The following is a 27,149-nucleotide window of genomic DNA, read 5'->3' on the forward strand; positions in this document are numbered from 1 at the left end:
CTCAGGTCATGATCTCACGGTCTCTGAGTTCGAGCCCCGAGTCGGGCTCTGGGCTGATGGCTCAGAGCCTGGAGCCTGGTTCCGATTCTGTGTCTCCCTCTCTCTGCCCCTCTCCCGTTCATGCTCTGTCTCTCTCTGTCTCAAAAATAAATAAACGTTAAAAAAAAAATTAAAAAAAAAAAAGAAAGAAAAATGTGTTGCAAATTGTCTTAATTGTCTCCCCATGACAAAAGTTCACATAGGCACTTAAAAATGTAAACATTAAAAATCTTCCCATTTAGCTACAGTCTGGGGCAAGGGTGAGAGGGTGTATGCAGAGGAAGACCCAGACTGTTGGTACGGAAACCTAAAGAGAAATACCGATGGTGCCACCATGACCTCAGGCCTCACAGAGGGAGAGTCCAGTTCCTCCTATACAGGCTGGCCACCCTGCTTGGCTTTTTGGGTTTGTTGTCTGTTCCTTACACCATCCTTGATGGTGTCATCCCCATCTGAACAGAGGACGGAAATGAGACCCAAAGAGATTAAGTTGCCCAAGGTCATCAAGTTGGCAAGTTGTAGGGCTGAGAATCAGAATGAGCTCTGCCCGACCCTAATGTCCATGGCTGTGACAGCACATAACAGGGCCCACCTCCTGAAGGGAGGCTTCGAGGACAGCTGGACCTCCGTCGGGGGCCTCGCCTTGCTGCCACCTCCAAATCCCACTGGCCTCTTGAACCTGTAATTCTACCATTAGCAATTTATCCCCCAGAGCTGAGCATTTACTCTTTGGATTCTCTTTTGCCCTCCCTCTCCCCCTCTCTCCCTCTCTCTTGAATGCACACACCGGGGAGGCTTGCCCACGAAGCGTGGATTAATGTTAGCCCCTCTCTTTCTAGCTAAAAGAGACAGCCAGAGTAAAATCTCTAAATTGTGGACCTGGGACGGCAGCTGATCCTGAAAAGGGCAAAAGGAAAGCCTTGTCCATCTACGACAGATTTTATCCCCTTCCGAGTTGTGCCTGGGCTGGCCCTGCCTCTGTGCTAGCCGAGCCAAGCCCTGGGGACAGCCTGGGAGATGTGGGTCCTGCCGTCTGAGCCTCAGTTAACAGCCTCTCCATTGTGGAACGCAACCTCTGCCCGAGGGATACAGGGAGGTAGTTAGGCACCCTGTTCCCCTTGCCAGTTCTCAGAGACACGTGCACGCAGGGCCCCCATCCCTCGCCCTTTGATGTGGAGGGCTCATCCCAGTGAAGCCTCTGTCCACTCCAAGAGCCCCTCTCTCTCCAGAATGGCTCAAAGGGCCTTTTGAGTGGGGGAGTGGGGGAGCAGGCAGCCTGCTGGCCTGGGAGGGGAGATAAAGGCGTGAGATCCCCCCGAGGGCTCAGAGGGTCAGGGGCTGTGTATCTGGTGACTTCTGAATGCGAGTTCCAACAAAGAGAAATCTGTGGTGGGAGAGCCTCAGCGAAGGAAATAAAATCTCCATGAAAACAAACTTTTGTTGGAAGCTTTCTCCTCTTGTTTTGGCAGCGTGACCAAGTCCTGGAAGGGGAAGGCCATGTCTTCCGGAGCAGTTGGCTCTCAGACTGTCCAAATATCAGCTTGCTACCAGGGGACTCTTTTTCTCGCACCAGGAAGATGAGGGTTGGGAGCGAGTGCGGTAATAACTGGTTTTCTAACCAAGGCTAGAACGAGTGAAAGAAAAGCTAGGGGGCAGCGCAGAGAGCTGTGGCCGTGGTTAGGACTTTGGTGGACACATGACTGTGAATGATGCTGCTCTGTGACTTGATGCTCCTGCCCTGTAAAACTCCGCCACGTTGACCCTAAAAGGCCCCACCGTCAAGATTTGTGTGGGAGATGCAAGGGCAAACGCCTATCCTGTGACAGCACTTTCAGCTTCAAATACATCATTTAGATGAATGTAAACGAATGGGCCAACTTGAACGTGAGCTAGTGAAGCAGACACGTTAGCTTTTTTCCGTGCTCCTTCCTTATGCCTCTCCTTCTCAAAATACTTCATGAAAGGCTGTATTTTTGACAGCAGACCCTGCTTGGGCAGACCCTGGGCCCCTCTGGGCCTCATTTTTCTCACCTGTACAATGGACATAACTTACCCAAGGTCTTTCAGTTCAGAAACCAGGGTGTGAGCCAGGATGTAAACTTCTGTTTTCCAGTACCTTGTGACTCACAAAAACCAGAGGATGGAGGTGAAAGGATCTTTGCAGGCACCACAATACCACAGGAAGGTTGGACGATTATCATAATGCACATTATATGTGTGTATACCTATGTTCCTTCTTCTTTCTCCCCAGTCCTAGGCAGTCACACACCATGCTCAGTTGTTTGGTTTCTGCATCTTGTTTTGCAAAGAAGCAAAGGAGGGACTTTCCAGTTAGTCTTTGCTGCTAACTTGAATTGGTCAACTGTGTTTGGGGACACTGGGGGCTCCCAAGTTTTAGGGAACTGAGAGAATAAGGGTTTCCCCAGCCGCTGAGATGTTTTTATGTTAAGTAAGTATAAGGCTATGGTTTTTTCTCTCTGGAGTCCAGGGAGAGGGTAAGAATTTGTACTGCATCCAGGCCCCATAAGATTCTTTTTTTGACTCCATAAGAGTCTTCTTTTGTCCTGCTAAAATCCTCTGTGGCGGCTGCCATCCGGCAGAGTTCAGAGGACTTCGGAGGGGCAGGTAGCCTGCGGGGGGGGGATTAGGCAGGGATGGGGAGTGAGATGTGGTTTCAATTCTGCCTGTTCCCGGCAGGCGGCCATGACCCCACGGTGCGCCCCGTCCCTCTTCACCCATAGACGGCACCAGATGGAAGGACAGGGAGGAAGAGAGAGAAACCCGGGACAGGGCTGGTGGAGGGTGAATCCTGATGGGTGCTGAGGTGGCCTGAGGAGCCTGGGAGCCAAGCCCGCTTGCTTCTTCTCCTTTCCCCTCCCTTTCCCACCCCTTCCCCAGCCGGAGGCCCAGGCTGCTGCTATGGATCGCTGGGTGGGGAAGGTGTGTGCGTCTCCCCTATGCTCTGAACATCTCTGAAAGCTGAGAGAGCTCTCTCCTTGATTGGGCGGCCGTGGTGTGTCCAGATGTGGGAAGGTCTGTCCAGGGAAGCCTGACTGGATTAGAGAAGGCACCTCCACCCTCCCCTTCCCCCTGTGCTGTCCCCTTAGGCAGCCTGGCCGGGTCAGTCCTGGTCTAATAACAACAGCGCCAGGAACACTGATGTCACCTGGCTGGTTGGAACTGCCTGCAACAGTTAATAGGCGAAGTCTCCCACTGCTGACTGCACGCGGAGCTCACGTGGGGCACGTCTAGGCTGGATGCAGCCAGCGTGTGAGTGTGTTTGGAAGTGGGGGGGAGGCCGCTGTGTGCAAGCTGTCCTCCCCTCCCCCACACGCACACACGCGTACGTGCACACGGAGTGTCCTCCCCTCCCCCACACGCGTGCGTGCACACGGAGCCATACACATGTCACACGCACACGGTCACGCACAGTCATATACACATGCACACACATGCACGTGCACACACACAGAGCCAGACACACATGGAACACAGTCACACAGTTATACACACACAAACACACACAGAGCCCTACACACAATCACATGCACATGCATATACTCACACAGAGTCATGCATACACGCACACATAGTCAAAGCTCCCCCCTCCTGCCCACCGCCTCCAGGGTCATGCTAGGGATATGAGCGAAATCTTTTCTAGGAGCTTCTCTCTTCACTCTCCTATTCCGCCCCCGCCATCACCCGACTCCCTCTTCCCTCTCCCTTCCCTGGTCACCTCCTCCAGTTTTATAAGCAGGAACACAAGTCCACGATGTGTCAGGCCAGCCTCATTCCATGTGGTCTGGAGGTAACACGAAGCAGTAAACAGAACTCAGGGATGGGAGCCAGACAGAGCCGAGTGGAGACCCCGACTCCCCCACTTAATTGGGTTCATGATGTGGACTCACCGGCCGAGTCGTTTAACCTCTGTCAGCCTCGCTCTCTGCTCCTCTTTAGAAGTGGACTGAAAGTACTTCCTTGCAGGGCTGCTGTGACGCACGTGCATGGGGACAGGTGCGCGCCATGTAGCACAGGCTGGCACGCAGGAACCGCTTGCTGGATGCCAGCCCTCTCCCTTCCCTGTTGTTCCCATGAGTATAGTTCTGCCGTGTGGTCGCCATATTGGTGTCTGACCTATAAAGGAGGCCTGCCTTAGCCAAGTGTTTGGGGTGTGCTCTCTGTGGACTTTGTGTCCTTCTTCTAGGGGCTTGTTTCAGCTCGAAGAGAGGAAATAACATGGCTGTCATTTACTGGTCATCGTCTCTGAGACAATCACACTCTTCTCAACAACCTGCTCAGCACTTTTACCTGAATAAGAAGGCTGAGGCACAGAGGGCTTCAGTAATTTCTCTGAGTTCACACAGCTGGTTAAGTGGCTGTGAACACACTTCCTAACCCTGGCTTTCTGTTGCAGTAGGTGATTTACTACAGCATCGGGGACACTGGCAGGGAGCCCATGCTCGGGCAAATGGCACTGTTTAATCTGGTGATTTAATAGGTCATCTGCTTCTTCTTAGAGCAAGCCCATTTGGATGGGACGTTTCTTCCAGCTTCTCTATAGAGAGACACGGACGTGGGTGGCAAGGCCTTGGTTCCGAGGACTTGGGCTGGGAGAAGTCTGAGGGGGTGTCTGTGGGGACACAAGATGAGTATGGGGAGCTCCATTCAGGTTTGCAAACACTGCCCGTGTGTATCTACCACACACTGGGTCTCAAGCTAGGCATCAGGGCTGGAGAAATGAGCAAGCTATTGCCCCTGTTTCCAAGGAACTCATAAAGAAGTGGGAGGGTAGGGGCCCAGGCATGCAAAAAAGATGTATAGACAATGAGGTTAATGCAACCAGGGAGGAAAGCACTGGATGGGGTGGGAGTGGGGATGGGGACTTGGTCTGAAAGTTGCCTGGAGGAGATGATGGTGGAACAGACTGTCCTGGGAACAATACAGCAGAAGGAGGGAAAGAGCCTTCCCTCCAGGGAGCGGGGACAGGGTGAGCAACAACATGGAAGTGTGAAACGGTGAGAGCAAGGAGGGGGTTGGGCATGGCTAGACTGAGTGCTAAGGCTCTTGGATTATATTTTGCAGGTGATGGGGAGCTATGGAATGTATTGAAATGGGGGAGTGGTGTTGTCAGATTTATATTCTAGAACTTGGCCTCAGCACCAGTGGGGATGGATTGGAAGGGACCAGACTTTCACAAGCACATTCAAAATATGTTTCAGTTAGAACGCCTTTGCCTGCCAGTAGCAGCAAATCCAACCCAAAGTGGCTTAAACAGTGAGAATTTTTTTTTTTTAACATATTATGAAGCCCAGAACCAGGAGTGCTTGAGGGCTGAAAAAATTCGGTGGCTCAATGACATCAGCAAGCACTCAGATTCTTTCTCTGTCATCCTCTGGATAGCGGCTCTGTTTTCAGACTAGCTTTCCTCTGGGTCATACAGTGATGGTAGCAGTTCTATGCATCACACCAATGTCTAGGCAATGAAAAACAGTAAAGCAACTCATTTGAAAACTGAGGGGTGAGGGAGGTCGTGGCAAATGGGATTGTGAATGCTCCAGGCCTGTTGGAATTCACATTAAAATTTTTTTTAAAGCACAGGCAAAATATTTTAAGCAAAGTCAAGAGACAAATGAAAAACTGAGAAAAAAAATTGCAACTCGCATCACAAGGCTATTCTCCATAATATACAAAGAGTTCCTAAAAATCAACAATAACAAAATACAGCCCAATAGAAAAAAATGGGCAAAGAATTTGAACAGAGTATTCACAGAAAAGAAAATACAAATGGCTCTTACCATAGGAAAGATGTTCAATCTTACACATAAAAAGAAATGCAAATTAAAACTATCCTGAGACAACATTATCCATTCATCTTTTAAATGGGCAAAAATCCAAAAAGTCTATCACACTGTATTGGCAAAGCTCTGGGGAAACAGGCTGTCTTATTGTGTAAATCAGTACAACCCTTTATAGGACAGTTTGGCAATATCTATCAAAATTATAAATCCTGTGCCTTTTGACCCACCAATTTCATACTCGGGAATTGATCCTGAAGACATACTTGATCATATGTGAAATAACATACATGAAAGTTTATCCTCTGTGACATTATTTGTAATGGCAAAAGATTGGAAAGAATCCAAACAAACATCAGTTGGGGTTAGTTAAATTATGTAATATTCTGACAATGGAATACTACACATTTTTTTTTAAGTTTATTTATTGTGAGAGAAAGAGAGACTGAGTGAGAGCAGGGGAAGGGCAGAGAGAGAGGGGAGAGAGCATCCCAAGCAGGCTCAGCACTACCAGTGCAAAGCCCAATCAGTTTTCAAATTCAGTGGCTCAATGACATCATGAGCGAACCATGAGATCATGACCTGAGCCGAAGTCAAGAGTTGGACACAAGCGACTGAGCCACCCAGGCGCCCTGGAATACTACACATTTAAAAAGAGAAAAGAGGGGCACCTGGGTGGCTCATTCAGTTAAGCGTTCAACTTTGGCTTAGGTGGTGATCTCACAGTTCATGAGTTCAAGCCCTGCATCAGGCTGTCTGTTATCAGTGCAGAGCCGGCTTCAGATCCTGTGTCTCCCTCTCTCTCTGGCCCTCCTCCCCTCTCAAAATAAATAAACATTTAAAAACAATTAGGGGCGCCTGGGTGGCTCAGTCGGTTAAGCGTCCGACTTCGGCTCAGGTCATGATCTCGCGGTTCGTGAGTTCGAGCCCCGCGTCGGGCTCTGTGCTGACCGCTCAGAGCCTGGAACCTGTTTCACATTCTGTGTCTCCCTCTCTCTGACCCTCCCCCGTTCATGCTCTGTCTCTCTCTGCCTCAAAAATAAATAAACGTTAAAAAAAAAAATTTAAAAACAATTAAAAAAAAAAGAGGAAAGAGAGGGGTGCCTGGCTAGCTCAGTTGGTAGAGCATGCAACTCTTGATCTTGGGGTTGGGAGTTCAAGCCCTACACTGGGAGTAGAGCTTACTTAAAAAAATAAAATAGGGTGCCTGGGTGGCTCATTGGTTTAAGCGTCTGACTCTTGATTTCAGCTCAGGTCATGACCTCACAGTCATAACATCAAGCCCCATATCAGGGTCTTCCCTGGGCATAGAGTCTGCTTAGGATTCTCTCCCTCTCCGTTTGTCCCTCCTCCACTCACTCTCTCAAAATTAATTAATTAATTAATTAATTAATTATAAATAAATAAATAAAAAGAGGAATGAGGACGCTGTCTTTGTACTGATATGGAAAGATCTCCAAAAATATTTTAAGGGTAAAAAGAAAAAATCCACCAAGGTGCAGAAAAGTGTGCATAAAAGGGGGATACCAAGAATCTATATTTGTGTTCACTTGGATAAGTGGGGGACAGGAATGGAGGGAGATATTTCATATACCTTTTGATTTTTGAACCATGTTATGTATTACCTTTTTAATTTTTTTATGTTTATTTATTTTTGAGAGAGACAGAGTGCAAGCAGGGGAGGAACAGAGAGAAAGGGAGACACAGAATCGGAAGCAGGCTCCTGGCTCTGAGCGGTCAGCACAGAGCCCGACGTGAGGCTTAAACACACAAACCGTGAGATTGTGACCTGAGCCAAAGGCAGCCGCTTAACCGACTGAGCCACCCAGGCACCCTACACATTACCTTTTTAAAGACAAAACAAAACAAAGGAACACCAGGAGCACTATGCAAATCCCACAAAACATCTAGAAAGAGCTGCTGATTTGCATCCTTGGGCTCTGAATTATACAGTGGCGGTGGAGATGGAAAGGGATAGATTTGAGAAATATTTTTTTATAGAGTTCATTTATTTTTGAAAGAGAGAGTGAGAGAGGGTGAGCATGGGAGGGGCAGAGAGAAAGGGAGACAGATTATCCCAAGCAATCTCCACACTGTCAGGGGAGAGCCTGATGTGGGGCCTAAACTCACAAACCATGAGATCACAGCTTGAACTGAAATCAAGAGTTGGATGCTTAACCAACTGAGCCATCCAGGCACCCTGATTTGAGAAATGTTTTTTAAGAGTAAAATCCCCCTGGTTGGGTGTGGGAGTGAGAGAGAAGCAGAGGCAGGATCCAAGGTGGCCCCCAGATGGGGGTAGCTGGTGGAATATGGCATCGTTCTGAGATGAGAAGACTGGAAGGAAGCATGTTGGGGAACCAAGGAGGTGTGGAGAATCATTTCACCTCTGAACACAGACACTCAGTTCCTGGGACCCTTCCTGGTCCTACTTCTCCATCCATCCACAGGCCATATTTCTGGCGACAGATTTCTAGTTTACTGGTGATGTTCCCTCCTACCAGACACAGGGTATGAATCCCAAGATAGGGTGGGGTCTATAGGCGGCTCTGGGCAACATCCTGAGCATCAAGTCTTCCAGGGAGAAGAGGCTAATGTCTGGAGCAGTAGGGAGGAGGCCCAGTGAGTGGGCATGGCAACCGAAATCCCACATTCCCTGCTGGGTCAGTGTGTCCTAGAGAAAGGGCAGGTCTCTGTGTTCCATTTCCCATCTCCGTTCTAATTCTCTTTGGCTCACCATCTGCTGCTGGAGAGGAGTCTGGGGCTGTGAGCCTGGCGCATCCCAGGAGACAACAGCCCGTTCTCCCAGGATTGATGTCTACCCAGGGGCACCGTGGTACTGATGGCAGTGGGAGAGGTAGAAGCCAGAGGAAGGGAACTCTAGGCAAAATGAGCGTGTTTGATGTGACATTCACGTGAGAAGTGCAGTGGGATGGGATGTGTTTGGGGTGCATCTACCCATTTGCTGACAATAGCAGTCTGCTCAGCTGTGGGCCCTCCTACAAGCCCGTCTGGGGAGTTGGGGGCCAGAATGAAAAACGGACTGAATAGCCAATGGCAGCCACGCTGTTTGGTGTTAGAAGCATTATGAACTGGTATGTGAAATATGGCCACACTCTTGGTTTTAGTTGGAGCTGGAAAGGATTAGAAGACAATTAATAAATCATTTAGTGCCTTGAGTTTAAGTAACTTATTATTATGGGCTGCATATATTTATTACGCTTCACTGAGCAACATTGGCAAATTTCCTTCAAATGTCACACAATTTGTATGCAATTTGTTTCAGAAGGGTTTTTTTTTTTTAATGCATATATAAATTATTAACCTGAATTCTTCAGGACAGATTGCCAGAATCCTAGCCCCTCCCCCACCATCCCTTATGAGTCTCATAAAGACTTTCCCCAAAATGATGACGGTGCCCTGTTCCCCCCAGCCCGCCAGCTGAGGGGCTGGGAGAGGAGGCAGAGTGGCTTGCTGTCTCCTTGATCTGCGATGGGGCAGAGACCTAAATCCTGCCTTCCAAAGCTTTAGGGAAAAGGAGAGAAATCAGGCTGGCAGGCTAGGTCTGTCCTTAAGTAGGACTAGGGTCCTGTTGACTCTGGAGCTGGAAGCATTTCAGACACTGACGGTTCCACACTGTTCATTTCATCACTGGACTGGACAATCTGGTCCACATTTTTTCAGGCCTGATTCTGTGGTGTCTTCATGTTTTTCTTGGTGGAGCAGTTTAAAGTTTTGATACGATGACATTTTTAATTGACTCCTGAATTATGACAGCCCCTCCCCCGGAAAGATTCTCATGTGAGTAGCTAGGGATTGGGTCAAAGGACAATCTGACTGGCTTGCCCCTCCCCTTTCCAGGTGCCTTTTCTAACATCTGTACAATGTGCATCTATCGAGCACCTCGTGTGCAATAAATAGATGCTCTTGATGTGCATGTGTGCGTGTGTGTGTGTGTGTGTGTGTGTGTGTGTGTGTGTGTTGTTATTAAACAAGGTCCCTGCCTTCCTCTTGCTTTATGCCCCAGCGTCCACAGGAGTCAATGCCTATTGAGCAAATAAATGAACGCAGGCAGCTTCTGAACAAGCTTCAAAACAACTTACAGGAAGCGTGGAAGCATCACGAGGGAGACTCATTTGGGATTTTCCAGATAGCCAAAGCTTTACTTCTTCACATCCTCTGAGGATGTTTTCAGCATCACCAGTGGGCATCCTCCCTATCTTCCTAAGTAAATGATCCTGAACACGGCTGAACCTGATGTGATGACTCACTAGGTTGCCCCTCAGTGCTCTCCTCGGTCAACCCTCCATTCCCTCCTTACACCTCCTCTTTTACTGCCTCTGTCAGCGGAGGTCTAAGATGCCAGATGCCTGGTCCTGTTAGAAGCATGTACGAAATCAGTCAGAAGAAGCTCTGAGTAAGAGTCTGGGAGTTTCCCTTACAAGTAAGGTTCATAAACTTTAGTGGGAAGATTTTGTGACACGTACTTCGACTGCTCAGAGATTTTTAAAAAATTGTTTTCTTTCTCTAAAATTGTTGAGTTTATGAGGTTACCGATTAGCTTACTCACATGCTGGTGAGGGAGGCTTTTTTCATCCTGGAAACTATGGTCTGTCTGCTAAGACGCTGTGAAGAGAGTGGTCGGGTTGGTAAAAGCATTTTATCTGCGGGTTTGCTTTCAAGAGGGTCACAGGGAAAGTTCTCTGACTCCATTATTTTAAGCCACCAGAAGGCAATTGAACTATGAGAGGGGCCTCTTGTTTACTGGGGATTTTGCCCATGAGTCTTGAGAAAGCATCTGCTGTGGCCTGGCTCACCAGCTCCGTCACCCCCTTTGCCCCTGGAGAGTGCTAGCTCTTCCCTCTGCCAGAAACACAGCTGCTTTCATGTCTCCCCCTTGAGGGGTGGCCCGGCCTACCTTTCTGCAGCCTGACAGAGGGCCCTCTGAGCAAGTCCTGCCTGGAGACGGCCTTCACGGTCCTCCCCGCGTAGGGGGAGAGTTGCCTACGCCAGCCTTTGCCACCCGTCAGCTCTTTGGCTGGCAGGTGCCAGGTGGAGACAGTCAGTTGCTCAGGAGAGAGATTGTTCTGGGTAGTTACTGCTAGCAAGGGATCCCATTTTATCTACCTGCCATCAGAGTAATCTGTCCTCTGCTGGAGGCACCTCAGAGGAGCAATGAGCAGGTGAGGCACGGCAGATGGCAGTGCAGCCGGGTGACTCCGGGCTGGAGAGGGAAGCGGCCAGCCTGGGCTCTGGAGGCCGCTGGGGCATGTGCAGTGAACTCAGGAATCCTCCCCCGCCCTCCCCTGTTTATGGTGATATTCGGCCTCCTTTAGGAAACGCACAGTTTTCCTACTCCGTTTGTTCTCAGATTGGTGTTATACCCTGGAGCCAAATTAGTGGCTAAGAACAATTGGAAACAAATGCTTTTTCGGTGTCCCCCTGCTGCGATCTGGGGATCCAGGTGGGGACACCAGCCGAGTGGTTGCCTTTTCCACTGAGCCACCCCTCCGCAGAGAATCAGCATCCCAGAACCATTCAGCACAGCCAAATTCCCTCATAATCAGCCTGTGCTGTGCACATCTGCCTAACCTCAGTTAAACAAGCTGGAGCCCTGTTAAGTTATTTATGAAACAATATTCAGGACCAGCCCCCCGAGGCGAGTTAGGAAGTAATGAATGGAAGTGCTGTTTGGAGAGGCCTGCTCACCAGGGCCTGTGGCTGGCCTGCTAGAGTGCGTGGCTTTCTTCCCCTGGGAGAGACGCACAGACAGTCTTCTTTCGATGGCTGCCATGGTGGGCACTCTTTTCTGACATGTAGGTGGCTGTTGGCTTGGCTTGGACTCTACGGTGAATATTTCCACTGCCTCCAGGACTGGCCTGAGGGGAAGTGGCTGACCCTCCATCTTGCCATTGTCTGGATGTACCTGCCTGAAGTGGGGAGACCCTCATCTGTGGCCCCTACTTAACATGCTGGATGACACCTACCCCCTCAAGCAACCGGTGTCTGTTTCTCCCTTTAGACTATGGACTCCTTGAGGGGAGAGGGATAGATTTGTTGCTCGTTATTGATCTCCAACCTAGCAAAGGGTCTGACACTCAAAACACATTCTGTAAACGAATGAAGGGAGCTACTGGCTGGCTTTCAATCCTGGACTGGTGTGAATAAGTGTCACCCCTCTCTTAATCCGTTTCTGCAGACATGAAATCAGGAGGATGGAATGGATAATGTCTAAGGTTCCATCCAGGTGCAACCGTGCGCGGTTCTGACAACCGTCCCTCCCACTGCCTCTGGGCCGGCTCCTTCTGGATAGGCGCTCCCCATTGTGGCTGAGGTCCCCTCTGCCCTGGTGACGCTAGCTTAGTCATTCCACAGGTTTCCAGTCTGCGTCTTGCTCTCTGGTGGCCAGTCTGCCTGTGCTGTTTTCCCCTGACGCATCCATCCTCAGTCTGTCACTTTTCTCAGGCACACAATTGAAAGTTCCCTCCCAAGTAAAGCCAGACACAAAATGAGAGCTTCTTGGCCCAAAGAGATGTGTTTGTTCTGCCCTAGGCTGTCCCTCCTGGGTAGGCTGCATATACGCTTCCTTCTGGCCTGGACCCCTCTCAAGGGGAATTGAGGGCCTCCTCATTTCTAACCAGAGGAGGGTCAGCCCATAGCACATCACGTCCCTTTATCATGCCCCCTTTATGCCTGCTGCAGAACTACTCTCCCTTCCTTCCTCCCTCCCTTCCTTCCTTCCTTCCTTCCTTCCTTCCTTCCTTTCCTTCTTTTTAATGTTTTTAATTCATTTTTGAGAGACAGAGAGACAGAGCATGAACGGGGGTGGGGCAGAGAGAGGGAGACACAGAATTAGAGCTACTCTTTCTTTCTGCAACACTCCAACAATAACGATCATCATAGTTACTTGCATGAGAGAAATAATTTTAACTTTTCAGAATATATAATTATTTCGCTTCGTTTTTACAATATCTCTGTGTTGAGGGCAAAGCAGGAATAAACATTTTGATTTACTTGAGGCCTAAGTATTTACTGGTGTCCAGCTCAAGATTTCTGGGAAGCTTAGAACTTTCTAGCTTAATGTGAGCCTAGTGAATATCTCTTCCACCAATTCTTAACCTTCCTGGGGACACGGACAGCCTTGAAATCTTGGTAAAAATGTATAAATCCCTCCATAGAAAAATGTACACACAAATGCCATTCTGGATAAAATCGCAAGGGGTTTGTGGACCCCTAAAAATGTAAGATTCCTCTTGCCCTGTTCCAGACACTCAGTTCAGTAGATGAAGAAACTGAGGCCCAGACAAGGTCAAAGACCCCATAAGGTCAAAGGGGCACAAAGATAGGACTGTCTCCTGGGCCCTAAGACGCTTTCCAACACACCAAGCTGCCCACGGCTGCATCGGGTGAAGGGCCCAAAACCCCTCATCATGTTCTCAGCTTCTTATTCCCTTTCCCTTTTAGATCTCCTGCAGTGGATTCGTGGGACTGTCTTTCATCTCAAGCTAGAGAGTGGCCCAACTCTCTACCAGTTGCTTCCTACTTCCCACCAGTTTAAAAACATTTTTTTTCTTTTCTTTTTTACCCTAAATTGTGTCTCATTTATCCAGTACCAGCACTCTGGAATCGCCTTGGCTCAGACGTTTCCACAGGAAAGTTGCCTTTCCTGTCAGCAGACTGGCCTGGGAGCTTCTGTCCCTTTCTGCCTGGCAGCCGCCCCTCTGTGTTCTCTCCCCTGGGCCTCAGAGACTTGGGGTTCCCTGCTCTCTGTGTCCGCCCTGGGCTCCCTTAGCCTCACCTTGGCTGTCAGCTGCTTCTCCTCCTGCTCTTTAACATCCCGGGCTCTTTTTTTTTTTTTTTTTTCTGAGAAGTTAGTGGTGGTGTGTATTTTTTTAAATTGTGATAGGGGCGCCTGGGTGGTCCAGTTGGTTAAGCTCAGGTCGTGATCTCACGGCTCGTGAGTTCGAGCCCTGCATCAGGCTCTCTACTGTCAGCACAGAGCCTGCTTCAGATCCTCTGTCCCTGTCTCTCTCTGCCCTTCCTCCCCCACTTGTGCTATCTCTCTCTCTCCCCCAAAAATAAATAAACGTTGAAAATAATAAAATAAAATTGTGGTAAAATGTGTATCACATAAAATTTACCATCTTAACCACTTTTAAGTGCACAGTTCAGTGGCATTAAGTACTTTCATAGTGTTGTGCAATCATCACCACCGTCTATGCACAGAACACTTTTTATCTTACAAAACTACAACCTGGTATCTGTTAAACCCTAACCCTGCCTCTCCCTTCCCTCCCAGCCCCTTGCAGCTACTATTCTACCCTCCATCGCTACAAATATGACTCCTCTGGGTACCTCACGTGAGTGGAATCAGACAGTTTTTGTCCTTTGGTGACTGGATTGCTTCACTTAGTGTCGTATCGCTCCAGGTTTATCCACGTGGCTTTCCTTTGAAGGCTCAGTGATATGTCAGTATCCATATAACGCTTCTGTTCCTCCATTCATCTGTCCACGGACACTATGGTTGCTCTCACCTTCTGGCTCTTATGAGTAACGCTGCTAAGAACAGGGGTGTGCAAACGTCTGGGTCCCCCCTTTCAGTTCTTTTGGGTGGAGGCATGTTTTTGAGGTGTCTTAATTATCCTCCACTCTCCCACCAGCCTATTTTTATTTTATTCTTAAACTAACGCCTTTTTTAAAGTTTATTTATTTATTTTTAAGAGAGAGAGAGAGGCAAGGGCAGAGATAGAGGGGGACAGGATCTGAAGCAGGTTCTGTGCTGACAGCAGAAAGCCTGACACGGGGCTTGAACTCATGAACTGTGAGATCATGACCTGAGTCAAAGGTGGATGCTTAACTGACTGAGCCACCCAGGTGCCCCTTAAACTAACATCCTTTGAATACAACCACTGGCTTCACCAGGTCTGTGGCATGTGCCTCAAAGGACGCTTTCCCAGAGAGGTCCGGAGGCTCTTTCCTGTCCTCTCTCTCTAAAATGTCCCCGTCCCCTCCCCAGTCACTTCTGCTCCCTTGTCATGCTGCATTCCTCTTCCTAGTGCTTATCACCACTGGACTATATACGTGTGTATAAGTAGTTTGTTTCCTCCGTTAGCATGGGAGCTCCATGAAAGCGGAGACTTTTCTGTCTTCTTCATTGTTATATCTTTGATGTCAGGCACAGTGCAGGTACACATGCCTAAGACATAATTTTTAAGTTATTAACTTGAATGATTGAATGAATGAATAAATAACCAAGGCACTATTCCTACCTGTAAAGATCTTACAGTCTGATAGAGAGACGCATTAAAATCGTTGTACGGCGGGGCATGGGAGGGTGGGGGGGTTCCTGGGTGCCTCCGTTGGTTGAGTGTCTGACCCTTGATTTCTGTTCAGGTCATGATCTCACAGTTGTGGGGTCCAGCCCCATGTCAGGCACGTCTCTGAGCATGGAGCCTGCTTAGGATTCTATCTCCTTCTGCCCCTCCCCCACTTATGAGTGCTCTCACCTTCTCTCTGTCTCTCAAGATAAATAAATAAATAGGGGCACCTGTGTGGCTCAGTTGGTTCGGCACCTGGCTCTTGATTTTGGCTGAGGTCACGATTTCATGGTTCATGATTCTCTCTCTCCCTCTCTCTCTACCCCCGCCCCCCTCCGCTATCTCCTTCAAAATAAATAAATAAACTTTAATAAATAAATAATAAAAAATAAAAATGAATAGATGAAATGGTTGTATGGCAAAATATAGGGGCTCTGAGGGGTGTGTAGGGAGCCCTGGCCATGGCTCTCAGACCGCCCTGGAGAGGTGGCCCAGGAAGTCCCTCCATGTACTCGGCAGATTTTCCCCTCTGATAGAAAGGCCCCAATTGTTGAGCAGCTATAAACTCGTTTTCCCACCAGTCTCCCCACCACCTCATGACATGATACTATTATCATCAGTGTCTGGGCAAAGAAATCAAGACGGAGTGAGATTAAGGAACTTGCCAAGGCCGTGAAGCTAGTGAGTGAGGCAGGTTTGGAATCTGACTTCTCTTTTTTTTTCTTCTTTTGTCAAATATTTGTCTCTTCCTTTATTAAGTTTCTTCGCAAAAATTACAGAGGTGACGGTGCTCCCTGCACCGGCAACAAGGCTGAGATGTGCTAAAAACGGTGTGCCTTCATCCCTGTCTTTCCAGTGCCCCATCCGCACCAGTGTGGACACCCTGGGCCACCCCTTCCACGCTGCCTCCGTGCTCACACAAACACATGCAAAGGGATCAACTTGTCCTAGAGTTTTCTCTGTTTTTATAGACTTGGAATCACTCCACACACATCCTCTGCTACTTACTTTTCTTATTTTGAACGTTATGGCCATTTTGCCTGGCAAAAGGTGTCGGTCAAACTCATTCTTTTTAATGCCCTCATGTATTTACAGTATGGTTGTACCAGGAGTTATCCAACCATTCCCCTATTGGTGGACATCCACGTTGCTTTAGACTTTTCCCCACGATAGATGCTGCCACATTATCCCTGTGCACCTGCCACTTTTTCCCTGTAGGATACATTCTCAAATTGGGGCTGCTTGGTCAGTCAGTGTATTCTCAATGACAGTAGATTCCGTATACTATTTTCCCAAAAGATAGTAGTGACCCAATGTCATGCTTTTAACCAGTACATCTTCTAGGCCTGACCGTCCCCACCCTTCTTCCTTTCCTGCTTTTCCTCAGAGCCCAGTACCCTCAAACTCATCCCAGCCACTTCCAACCTGGCCCAGGACTCTCCAGGAAGGTGGGAGGGACACCTCTTCCTCCTCTCACCTGTGACTGCACATGGGTCTGGGCATTGCTTTGTCCTCTCCTTTGGCCAGTGAAGACTGGTGGTCAGGAAACCTGGATTGTAGTTCTAATTCTGTTTGACCTTGGGCAAGCCACTTAACTTTTCTGTACGTTGGTTTCTTCATTCATAACTTGAAGGAGGTGGGGCTAGATGATCTGTAAAGTCCTCCCTCTCTCCAGATGACCTTCCCAGTTTGACACACCCACGGAACTGGCTCTCCCAAGTGGAGCACTGGGGGTCTGTCTGCTCTCTGGGTGCCAGGGAGTGGGTGGGTGCTGAAGACAACCCAGAAGAGCCTTTCTACTGCTAACTTCCCTCAAAAGACTTTCCTGCAGGCTTGACTGCTTGTTCTGCCAGGAAGTGGTGGGTAGGCTGGGGATTCTGGAGCCAGACTGAGATAGAGCTGGGTTAGAACCCAACGCAGCCGTATTTCAGCTGCATGACCTTGGGCGGCTTGCCTCACCTCTCTGCGCCTTGACTTCTGAATCTGTTAAATGAGCAAGATAGAATGGCCTCAGTATTCTAGAGCAGGCTCTAATACAACGTTCTGCGATGATGGAAACGTACTCCATGTGAACCTTCCAGTACAATAGCCACCAGATATGTGTGGCTGTCGAGCACTTGAAATGTGGCCGGTGAGGCTAAACCCTGAATTTTAAATTTTATTTCATTTTAATCAATTAGGATTTGAATTTAAAAAGCCACACGTGGCCGGCAGCTACCTTGTTAGACTGCACAGCCAGCGATAGAAGATGAACATTGGATCCAGTAATACAGTATATAGAAAGTGCTTAGCTGGCCCAGTGTCTGGCACATAGTAAGCACTCAATAAATGTTTGCTATTATTAGGTATTATGTGTCTTGCTTTCCGGCCCACCACGCCTCATGGCTCTCAATGACACCCCATACCGGCTGTCCCAGAGTCACCTGGGGGAAGGAGGGAGAGAGGGAAGGTGTTGCTGTGGTGGTGCCTGTCAGTAATGAGCCTTGCACTAAATGTTTCTGGTCTGCTACTTTCCCTGGAGGGTCATGTGAGCCAGAGTGGTATGTGGCCTGCTTTGCAAGTGATTAACATGGTGTAAGCAATCTGCATAGAGAGAAAAAAACCCTCCGTTGGTATTCCATTATTCTATTAGAGTTTCAGAGCCGGGATTAAGTGGACATGATTTCTTCCTATGGGCCATTAATTTTGTTTTATTGCTGGTCTGATGGCCATTACCCTTTTTTGCCAATGCATTCCCCCATTAGGTTTGTACAATTAACAAAATATGTGCTGTTAGGGCTTTGATAGGAACAGTGGGATGGAAATAAAGGGAGGGGGTACGGCCGCTCCTGAGCCAGGGTGGGGAGAGGCTGGACCCAGGGGTGGGGCCTCAGGAATAAAGCGGGCGGGGCTTGTTCAGCACCTGCCTTGTAGCCGTTGGCATTCCAGGAGAGCCGCCCTAGGACCTTTGCCGTCTGTCTCCAGGCTAGGAGTGGCATTGCCCAGGTGGGAGGGAAGGACACTCAGGCGGGCCTGCCTGGTAGTGCTGGTATTTTCCTGAATCCTGTCATCCACCCTCCCGCTGGCACCGCACAGCTGAGAACATAATGAGCCACCCACCCCTGTGCTGTCACTTTGAACCCGAACCTCTTCAGCAGGCAGAATAAGTCAGCCTCTAGGTGTCTGACCCTGTGACGGGAGAGACTTCCAGGGTGACATCTGCCTTCTCTCAGGGGAAACAGGAGGACCCGTGCGTGATTAAAAGGGGGTGACTCGGGTGCCTGGGTGGCTCAGTCAGTTAAGCATCTGACTCTTGATTTCGGCCCAGGTCATGATCTCACTGTTCCTGAGTTCGAGCCCCGTGTCAGGCTCTGCACGGAGCCTGCTTGAGATTCTCCCCCTCTCTGCCCCTCCTCTGCTCACACTCTGTCTTTCTCAAAAGTAAATAATAAATAAAAAACTATGAAAGGAGGTGGCCAATACTCAGCATCATCTAGTGATTGCCATGTGGAAATGCAGGACTGGCATTGTTAGGTCACCTGACCTTTGGAGAAAAGTTAGAAATACAGATGGTTAAAATTTGAAATTTCCCACTTTTGAGATGTTGGCAGAATTTATAAAAATTCCAGACAGGCAAGAGTCCATGGAGGGACTGCCAGTTGGCAACGCCTGTCAGACAATGAGGCGTCATGGAAGGGTTTTAAGGAGGAGTGGCCACAATCAAATTTGTGTTCCAGAAAGATGCCGGGCTGAGGGGAGGTGGTACATGGGCAAAAATGGGGTGAGGCTGGAGGCCGGGAGACCAATTAGGGCCCTGGAAGAGAGAGAAGGCCTAAGGCAGGTTGACGACAATGCCGTGGGGAGAAGGGCAGTGAGACTCCTGACGGAGAATCAGCAATCCTCCGAGGATGTCCACGGGGCCAGGAGGCTGCCCTGTGAGCAGGTCCTGTAGCTCCTGAGGGTTTGCCTCTGTAGAGGGCCCCGCCGCCCTGGAAGCCCCCACCGCACTCCCATCGGATGCAGACAGGTCACGAGGGCCTCCGGGTCCTTCTCCTGTGTATTAAAGTCATTAGGATTAGCCCACCAGTGCCAGCATTCCTTAGAGGGGTTTATATGTGAACCTGTACTTACAGGTATGGGCCCAAGATTAGAGGCCCGGGGAGCATGACCCAGGGAGCTCTTCCATTCCCTCTGCAACAGGGTGACCAGCACTGCCCGTGGCCCAAGGGGCCGAAGACAGGTGTGGCATTAGCATTGGCTCTTACCAGGCTTCAAGAAAGGCTGCACCCTCAGTGAGGGCTGGTGGGGGGCGGGGAGGGGGGTTGCATCTCAGAGCCAAGTATTCAGTGCCAGGTAATTTTATCCATTTTCAGCTACCTAGTTATTGTGTGATTTAGAGCCTGCTGGTCAGAGCCTACAGGGCTGCCACTGACAACCTCATTCAACAAGTGTAAATAAATAATTGGAAGCCCTTGCTGGGTGATGGGGGAGCAGAGGTGGAACAGAGAGGGTGATGGGGGGAGCACAGGTGGAACAGAGAGAAGCCTCGGCAGTGAGGTGGGGAGACACAGGACACACCGTCTGGATGGATGGGTGATCCTTCAAGCGTTTCCTTCTGGAATGGTCTCTTCACGTTTTGTCTTTCTTGGAAGTTTTGCTCTTATGCCTGTGGATGGGCTTTCAGAGAAGAAGAGCATCCAGAGAGACTCTTGGTGCCCCAGAATGGGTTGTCATAATTTGTCCTCATCCCAAAGGTCTGGCTGGGGCAAGACCTGAAAAGCTTGTCACGGGCAGTGGGATAAATGCAGAAGGCCTCAATCTTCTTGATTTGCCTCTCGTTCTCCTTTTCCATTCAGTTGCTGCCTGCCTTAGCTCAGAACACATAAAAACAACAAAAATCCTCATTTATTATTATTAGTATGTTCCAGGCAGCTCTAGGTGCATCATCTCATTTAAAGATGCTACTGTTGGGGCCCCTGGGTGGCTCAGTCGGTTAAGCGTCTGACTTCGGCTCAGGTCATGATCTCACGGTTCGTGAGTTCGAGCCCCATATCAGGCTCTGTGCTGACGGCTCAGAGCCTGAAGCCTGCTTTGGATTCTGTGTCTCCCTTTCTCTCTGCCCATCCCCCCGCCTCTCGCTCTCTTAAAAACTAAATAAACATTAAAAAAAAATTTTTAAAGATGCTACTATTAACCCCCTACCTTTTAAACAGGAGAAAATTGAGGTTTATAGAGATTAAGGTTAGGTTAACGATGGACCTAGGTTTGAATCCAGAACTATCTGGTTCCCACATCTTTACTCTTAACCAGGGTGATATACTGAGGTGCCTTAGCATGAGACTTAGAGCCCTCCCTGGCAGGTTAGTCTGGGCAACCTCACAGGTATATAGATATCAGATGGAATTTTGGTTTAAGGATTATCTAGGAGTCTAACCATATCATTTTGCCTATGGGGAAACTGAGGCACGGAGGGGGTAAAGTTTCTTGTCCAGGATCGCGCAGTAAGTTAATGACAGAGTGAGGGTGTGAACCCATGTCTGGTGAACACCCCAGGCCTAGTGTTAGACTCGTGTTCTGTGTGTTCTCTGTGTTAGACTCATGCCCTTGCTAAGCCCTACGTTCATCTCTCTCCAGCCTTCCAGCTTTCCTGGGCGTGCTCCATGGGTACCACTCAGCTCTCCTGGAGCATGTGCTACCTCCTGCAGGAAGCTCTGTTCTGTCCCTCTTCTACCTCATTCCCAGACAAAAATTCAACAACTCGTTCCTCATTAACCATTTCGCAAGTTTCCTCATATTTATAAATGTGAGTGGTCAGTCTCATTTATAGTTCCATTTTATTTTCATGGTGAACAAGACAGGCCTGAGTTTAAATTCTGGTCCTATTATTGCACGGCTGCTTGTCTGAAGGCTTTTGACATGATCCCTTGCCTGCCAGGACCACACACTGCTGGCTCTGGAAGGCTCTAAAATACATGGCACATAGGTGGTTCCCCAGCATGTGTCCGTGGATCAGTGCCAGTTAAAGTAGACTTTTCCACTGATCACGAGTGAAAACTAAGGACAGCATGGAGAGGTCACATATTAACATGTGTGTGCACACATGTGTGTGTGCGTGCATGTGTGAGAGAGAGCCAGCAGACAGACAGAGAGAGAGGCAGAAAGAGAGGGAGAGGGAATGCATTCCATGATGCTGTATTTATTCAATTCAAAGAATGGTCCTGTTACTCCCCTTACTTTGGGGGTTGAGTTACTTTATGAAATGATGATAAATGAAGAGAGTATCAATGTTTTATCAATATAGAAGTTTGTCAACCCTATCAGACTCCTAATTTTTTTTTAACCTTTCATAGATGGGTGACGCCATGTCTGGAAGACCATGGTTGGAGCACCTTCTCACCAGTGCAGATTCTCCTTCCAGGGTTGGGGAGCTCACTACCTTCTGAGGAAGCCTAGCTCATTTTTGGATGGTTCTCATTGCTAGAGGCTTCTTTCTTATATCGAACTGAAGGTTGACTTCCTCTAACATCGACCAGTTAGTCCTAATCTTATTGTCTAGTGTAACACAGTCCTTCTTTCATACAATTTCTTCAAATATTTAGGGGACCACCATGTGGGAGAAGGACAGGTAATCTTACGGACAAAGCCCTGTGTCCTAAGGGACACAGCCTCCTAGGAATGAAAACAGTGACAACAAAATAGCAATGACAATAGCTAACATTCAGCGAGTGCCTATTTTGTGTGAGTCACTGTCCCAAGCACTTTGCAGGATACAAAATCATTCAGTCCTCACACTAACCTCAGAGGTAGAACCCTTATTAGCCCCATTTTACAGATGGAAAACTGAGGGACAGAGAAGTTAAGTAACCTGTCCATCCCACTAGTAAGTGGTGGAGCCAGGATGGAAAACTGTGCAGGCTGGTTCCAGAGCTTGAGCTTTTAACGGCTAAACTTTTAACCCGAGCTTTAGCCACTGGACATCTTCGCTCACCTCCCCTCTTCACTGTCAAAGATATTGAAATGGAGGCAGGGGCGGGGGGGTGCCTGGGTGGCTCAGTCGGTTAAGCGTCCGACTTCGGCTCAGGTCATGATCTCACGGTTTGTGAATTCAAGCCCCGTGTTGGGCTCTGTGCTGATAGCTCAGAGCCTGGAGCCTGCTTCGGATTCTGTGTCTCCCCCCTCTCTACCCCTCCCCCCCAAAAAAAATAAATAAAAACATTAAAAACAAAAAAACAAAAAAAGAAATTGGTTTTTGTATTGAGCCCAAATCAGCCTGTCCTCAAAGCAAGTGGCTTATCCAATTCGGCAAACCACCTCACCCATCCCAGGCCTCAGTTTCCCTGGTCTGATTACAGTTCAGTCCCACATTCAAGGGAGTGGGTTGAGAGAAAAACACAGAAGGGACTGGTGGGATAATTTGCATGCCCTCTGCACCCTTCCCTCGCTCTTGGCCTAGCTTGTCTTTCCTCTTCAGACTCCTCAGTATTCTAGAGAGTCAGCCAGTAGACATCCTTTATAAGAGTCATGGGCTGGGGAGCCTGGGTGGCTCAGTCGGTTAAGCGTCCGACTTCGGCTCAGGTCATGATCTCGCGGTTCGTGAATTCAAGCCCCATGTCGGGCTCTGTGCTGACAGATCAGAGCCTGGAGCCCGCTTCAGATTCTGTGTCTCCCCCTCTCTCTCTGCCCCTCCCCTGCTTGCAATCTGCCTCTCTCTTTCTCTCAAAAATAAATAAACATTAAAAAAAATTTAATTTAAAAACTACATTAAATGGGATGTCAAAACTGCATCTTAAGTTAATATGGATTGCTAAGTCAGGAGTGAGGGGACGGTTCATCCCTCCGTTGGACACTATATGGGAATGCAACTTAAGATGACATGTAATGGATTTCAAAGCAACACCACACTCTGGGGTCATCCTGAGCTTCTGTTAAATTCAAATAACCCACATCTTTTTTTTTTTTTTTTTTTTTAACCAGGTTACCCTGTTTGGTGTTTTTGCGATTGACTTTTGAATGTGAGAGTGGGATTTGGTGAATGTATCCTTGTCAAATCTTTTTATACAATTCTGTAAAAAATAAAAATGGATTTGCATGTGGACATAAGATGTAATAATTTGATGGGTCAGAGTGATGGGATGGTGGGCCATATTTCTTCCTCTTCAAAGTTACCTCATTTACGGCTGTCGTGATGTTATTGTGCAAGAAACAAAAACTGGTAGAGGAAAACTTGGACTTTGTAGTTTTGGCCCCTTCTTTCAGCTTGTTAAAAGCTTTCTAACACTTTTGAATCCACCTCTCCAGGAGAGGCTATCCTTCCCAGCTTTACAGCATATGTAAATGGGAAGTCTGCCATATCTTCTTCTCAGGTGTTGGCGTCTCAACAAACAATCCCAGAGGGCAGGGATAAAGCACCACTGCATGCAATTCCATCTAGAGACTTCTTACACTGAGTTCACACGTGCTCAGTAGCAGCATGGCAGTTGTTCAAAAGAACGTAAGCTGGAGCCCACTGCCAACCACTGCCCATCCATGGCTGGTCCCAAGGTGCTGGTTGTAGATTCTGTTTGGAATCAACAGGGTCTACCAATGAACATTTCAACAGACGTACACAGAGAACTATGGTGGGCACTTGGCGAGGTTCTGGGGCTATAAAGATGCATAAGACGTGGTCCTTATCTCAGAGGTGCCTCCTTGAGCCATTCATCTTGGTCATGCAGATGTTAGTAGACAGCCCCAGAGGAAGTACGGACACCATCCTGAACAAGAGGGACATTTTATTTTCATGAGCACATCACGGTATGGCCCACGCCCAAATCTTCTGTCTGAAATTCCACCGCTTCCAAGAAGTCTCTCTGTCTTAATTAAAGGGAAAATATTATTAGAGGGGTCGGGGCAAGGGGGTTCCTCTTCTTCGTGTCATTTCCTTGTTGAAAAACTTTCAATGGCTCTCTTCCAGCTCCTACCCCCAGCCTGGCCTCTCGGCCTGACACTCAGAGCCTTAGATGCTCTGGCCCCATCTGGCTTATTCAGTGTTGGTCTCTCCTGGTTGCTTGCAGGCAAAACAGCCTCTGCCTTGTCCCAGGGCACTCCCATGCTGCCCCCCTCTCATCCATGCCTGGATTGCTCCCTTTCCACGAATGCCCTCTTGCTCCCTTCTGCTGGCCAAATCTTGCCAATCTCCAAGGCCCATGCAAGTTCTCCCTACGCCCAAATACTTCTTGAGCACCTCAGCTCTCGCCAACTTCATTTCTCTGTGGAGAGAGAATTATAGTCCCTACCACACAGCTCAGCACTACTGTGCATATAGCCTTGTCTTGCACAATATCTGGTGATGTTCCATATGGGTAATCTTATTTCCCGAATGACGTGGCAGCATTTTTATAGCAGGACCCATCCGTGGGATTTTATTCCTGCTGCACCTAGCCAGCGTCGATCACGGAGCAGACACTCATAAGCATGTGCTGGGTTTTTCTTGTTGTTGTTGCTCTATTTCCAGAAAGAGAATTAAAAGCAGTCGCATTTTTTTATCTTTCCAGTCCTTCCCTCATCATTCTTCTCCATCTAGCCCAACTGCACTCTTCACCTTTCCTTGAAATTTCTCTCTTCCATCCAGATTTTCCATAATCCTGCCATAAACAACAACCTGGGCTTTGTGGTTTGCTAGTTTTTCACAGCCTTCCCCATGTAGGTTGCAAGCTTTCACAGGGGCCGTTCAGCTCTGTCCCTCTGCATGGGGTCTCCCTTCAGACGGGAGGCATCAGTAAATGATTATTGCCTTGGTCAGCTCAGGGCTCTCAACAGCCATGAGCCTGTTTTTCTCTGGGATTCCTATAGGGAAGGGGATGAAACTCGCAAGAAATTGAGGCAGCAAGCAGGTAAGGAGGGAGTGATCCTCTCTCTCTGTCCTGGTTAGCTGTCTAAACAATGATCATTTTGCACCAAGAGTGCCTGGATCGGGAAGTTTTCCCACTCAGGACTGTGGGAATAGAGCTGTAGTCCTGTGCTGCTCCTGAACCAGAACGACTCCTGAGTTTACCCTCATCCCACGTTGGCTCTCACTCAGAGCTCTCACTCAGCAGAATCATACACATCTATAAAAAAAGTTTTCTTTTATTGACAGGTGAAGTCTGGAGCAGGATTCTGAGGCTTTCTGTCCTCCATGCCGCTCACCAGAAAAGGGACTGTGAACTGTAAGTAACTTTGATTGGTGTTTCCAGGCTGACTCAATAAGGTTACGGGTTAAAGACCAGCCCTGAACCTAATCTTTAACAGTCATGCAATTGTGCAAGAGAAATCCTCAACAATGAGCTAGTCAGAATGTAAAATACAGTGGACTTCTAATTAGATTAGGTCTGAATGTGACAAAGAAGCCCTGTAATATGACATCCTATTTAATTAGACTTTATTGATTATGCATTAAGGTGGACCTGATGTGTTATGTGTGTCATGAGTGTTGGAGAGGGAAGCTCTTGAGTTTGCAAGGCCAACCCAGACCCCAGCCATTGTCATCTGTGGGCTAAGCTGGGGAGTCAGGGAAAGCCCACACTGGCTTTGACACATGGTTGATTTCTAGGGCGGCGTGAGGGAGGGGAAGGGGGACACTGCTGGTGGCAATGGTAACACCACCTTAAGCTCACGTGCTCATTTTGGCTCTCCCGCTTGGCAAAAGTCTACCCACCTGCAGGACCCAGCCTAAGTCGAGCCTGCTCCTCGAACCCTTCTTTAGTAAGTCCAGCTAGAAGTGATTTCTCCCTCTCCTGAAGTTCTTCTGTGCTCACATGGCAACCTCCCCCCTGACCGGCATCTTCCTGCGCGCCCCCCAGCCGGGCTGTGAGCTCCTGGAGGGCAGTCTGGGATTCCGGGGTCTCCGTGTTCCCACTGCACCCTCAACCTGGTCTCTGCTCAGCAGATGTTAGCCAGAAGACTGGGTCGCCCGGGCTATGTAGTTTCCCCACCCCGCTTCTGGGGCTACCGGAGGCTGGGCTGCTGCCGCGCCTTTGATAGTACATTGGCTTCCAACCAGTCCATGGAATTATAAATGATTAACCGTTATCAGCGCACATCTTCACCTCTGTGTAAAAATAGATTGACTGTAATGAGTATTTGAATAAATCATAAGAATGGCCGCCATGCGATCGTCTAACATCCTGCCGATGGCTGCCCGGTGAGTGAGCAGGGCGCCGGCCCTCCCGCCTAATGGCCTGCGATTCAGTGCTGGTCGCCTCTGTGATTGACGGGCTGCGGCTCCCAGGGCACCTCCTCCACAGCCCAGGCTCTGGAGTGGTCGGATCCCCGGGCCCCAGTGGGAGGGGGGAGGGTGGGGGGGCGGCAGGGAAGGGTGCCTCCCTCCATCCTGTTCCGGGAAAGCCTACCTGGGAGATGCAGCCGGGGGCTGGGGGAGCCAGCGTAGATAGACCTTGGTGAGAATCTTGTCTCCTCGCACTGGAGGTTAAAGGGGCCTCATAAGTCAAGTCAAGTATGAGAGAAGCAAGCTGAGCGTGAACCTTAATGAGAGTGGAGAGTGGGGGAAAAGATGTGCATGTTCCCTCCCTGTGGCCGAGGGCCCCCCACACGTGTCCAGGGGAAACCCCCTCACTTAGGAACACGCTCTTGGACCTGCATTGAGAGATAAAAGCATGAGGACCCTGCCTTTTGGAAGGAAGAGGAGGGGGGGGGTGGGCTCAGAGGGCCTGGGGCCACTTGAGGAGGGAATAGTCTGAGTGAAGGCCTGTGAAGGCTGGATTTGAGAGGGAAGCAGCAAACATTCTGTTTCATTCCAGCGGTGTTCCAGTTACTGTGGCTGTGTAACAAGCCACCCCAAAAGTTAGTGTCTTAACAGTGTTCTTTATGTGCATATTCTGTGAGCCAGGAATGCAAACAGGGCACAATAGGGACCGTTTGTCTCTGTTCCGCTGGGTCTGGGATCTCGGCTGAGGCAGGTGAAAAGCTGGGTGCTGGAATCAACTGAAGGCTCATTCACTTATAACTCGGGGGGCTAATACTAGCGGTTGGCTGAGATGTT

The 27,149-nt window shown here is 48.9% G+C and overlaps 1 protein-coding gene across 11 annotated transcripts in view; it reads left to right on the forward strand.

Moving 5' to 3' along the window:
* The window catches only part of PKNOX2 (PBX/knotted 1 homeobox 2), a 317,612-nt gene that overhangs the window by 99,950 nt on the left and 190,513 nt on the right, over positions 1-27,149 (forward strand). For all 11 annotated transcript variants that reach the window (XR_006194095.1, XM_042907054.1, XM_042907051.1 and 8 more), the window contains one exon: positions 25,248-25,317. The gene's annotated coding sequence lies outside the window, so the exon portion shown is untranslated. The remainder of the gene's footprint in view (positions 1-25,247; positions 25,318-27,149) is intronic.

Source organism: Panthera leo, chromosome D1 (assembly GCF_018350215.1).
Source record: "Panthera leo isolate Ple1 chromosome D1, P.leo_Ple1_pat1.1, whole genome shotgun sequence".
NCBI lineage: Eukaryota > Metazoa > Chordata > Mammalia > Carnivora > Felidae > Panthera > Panthera leo.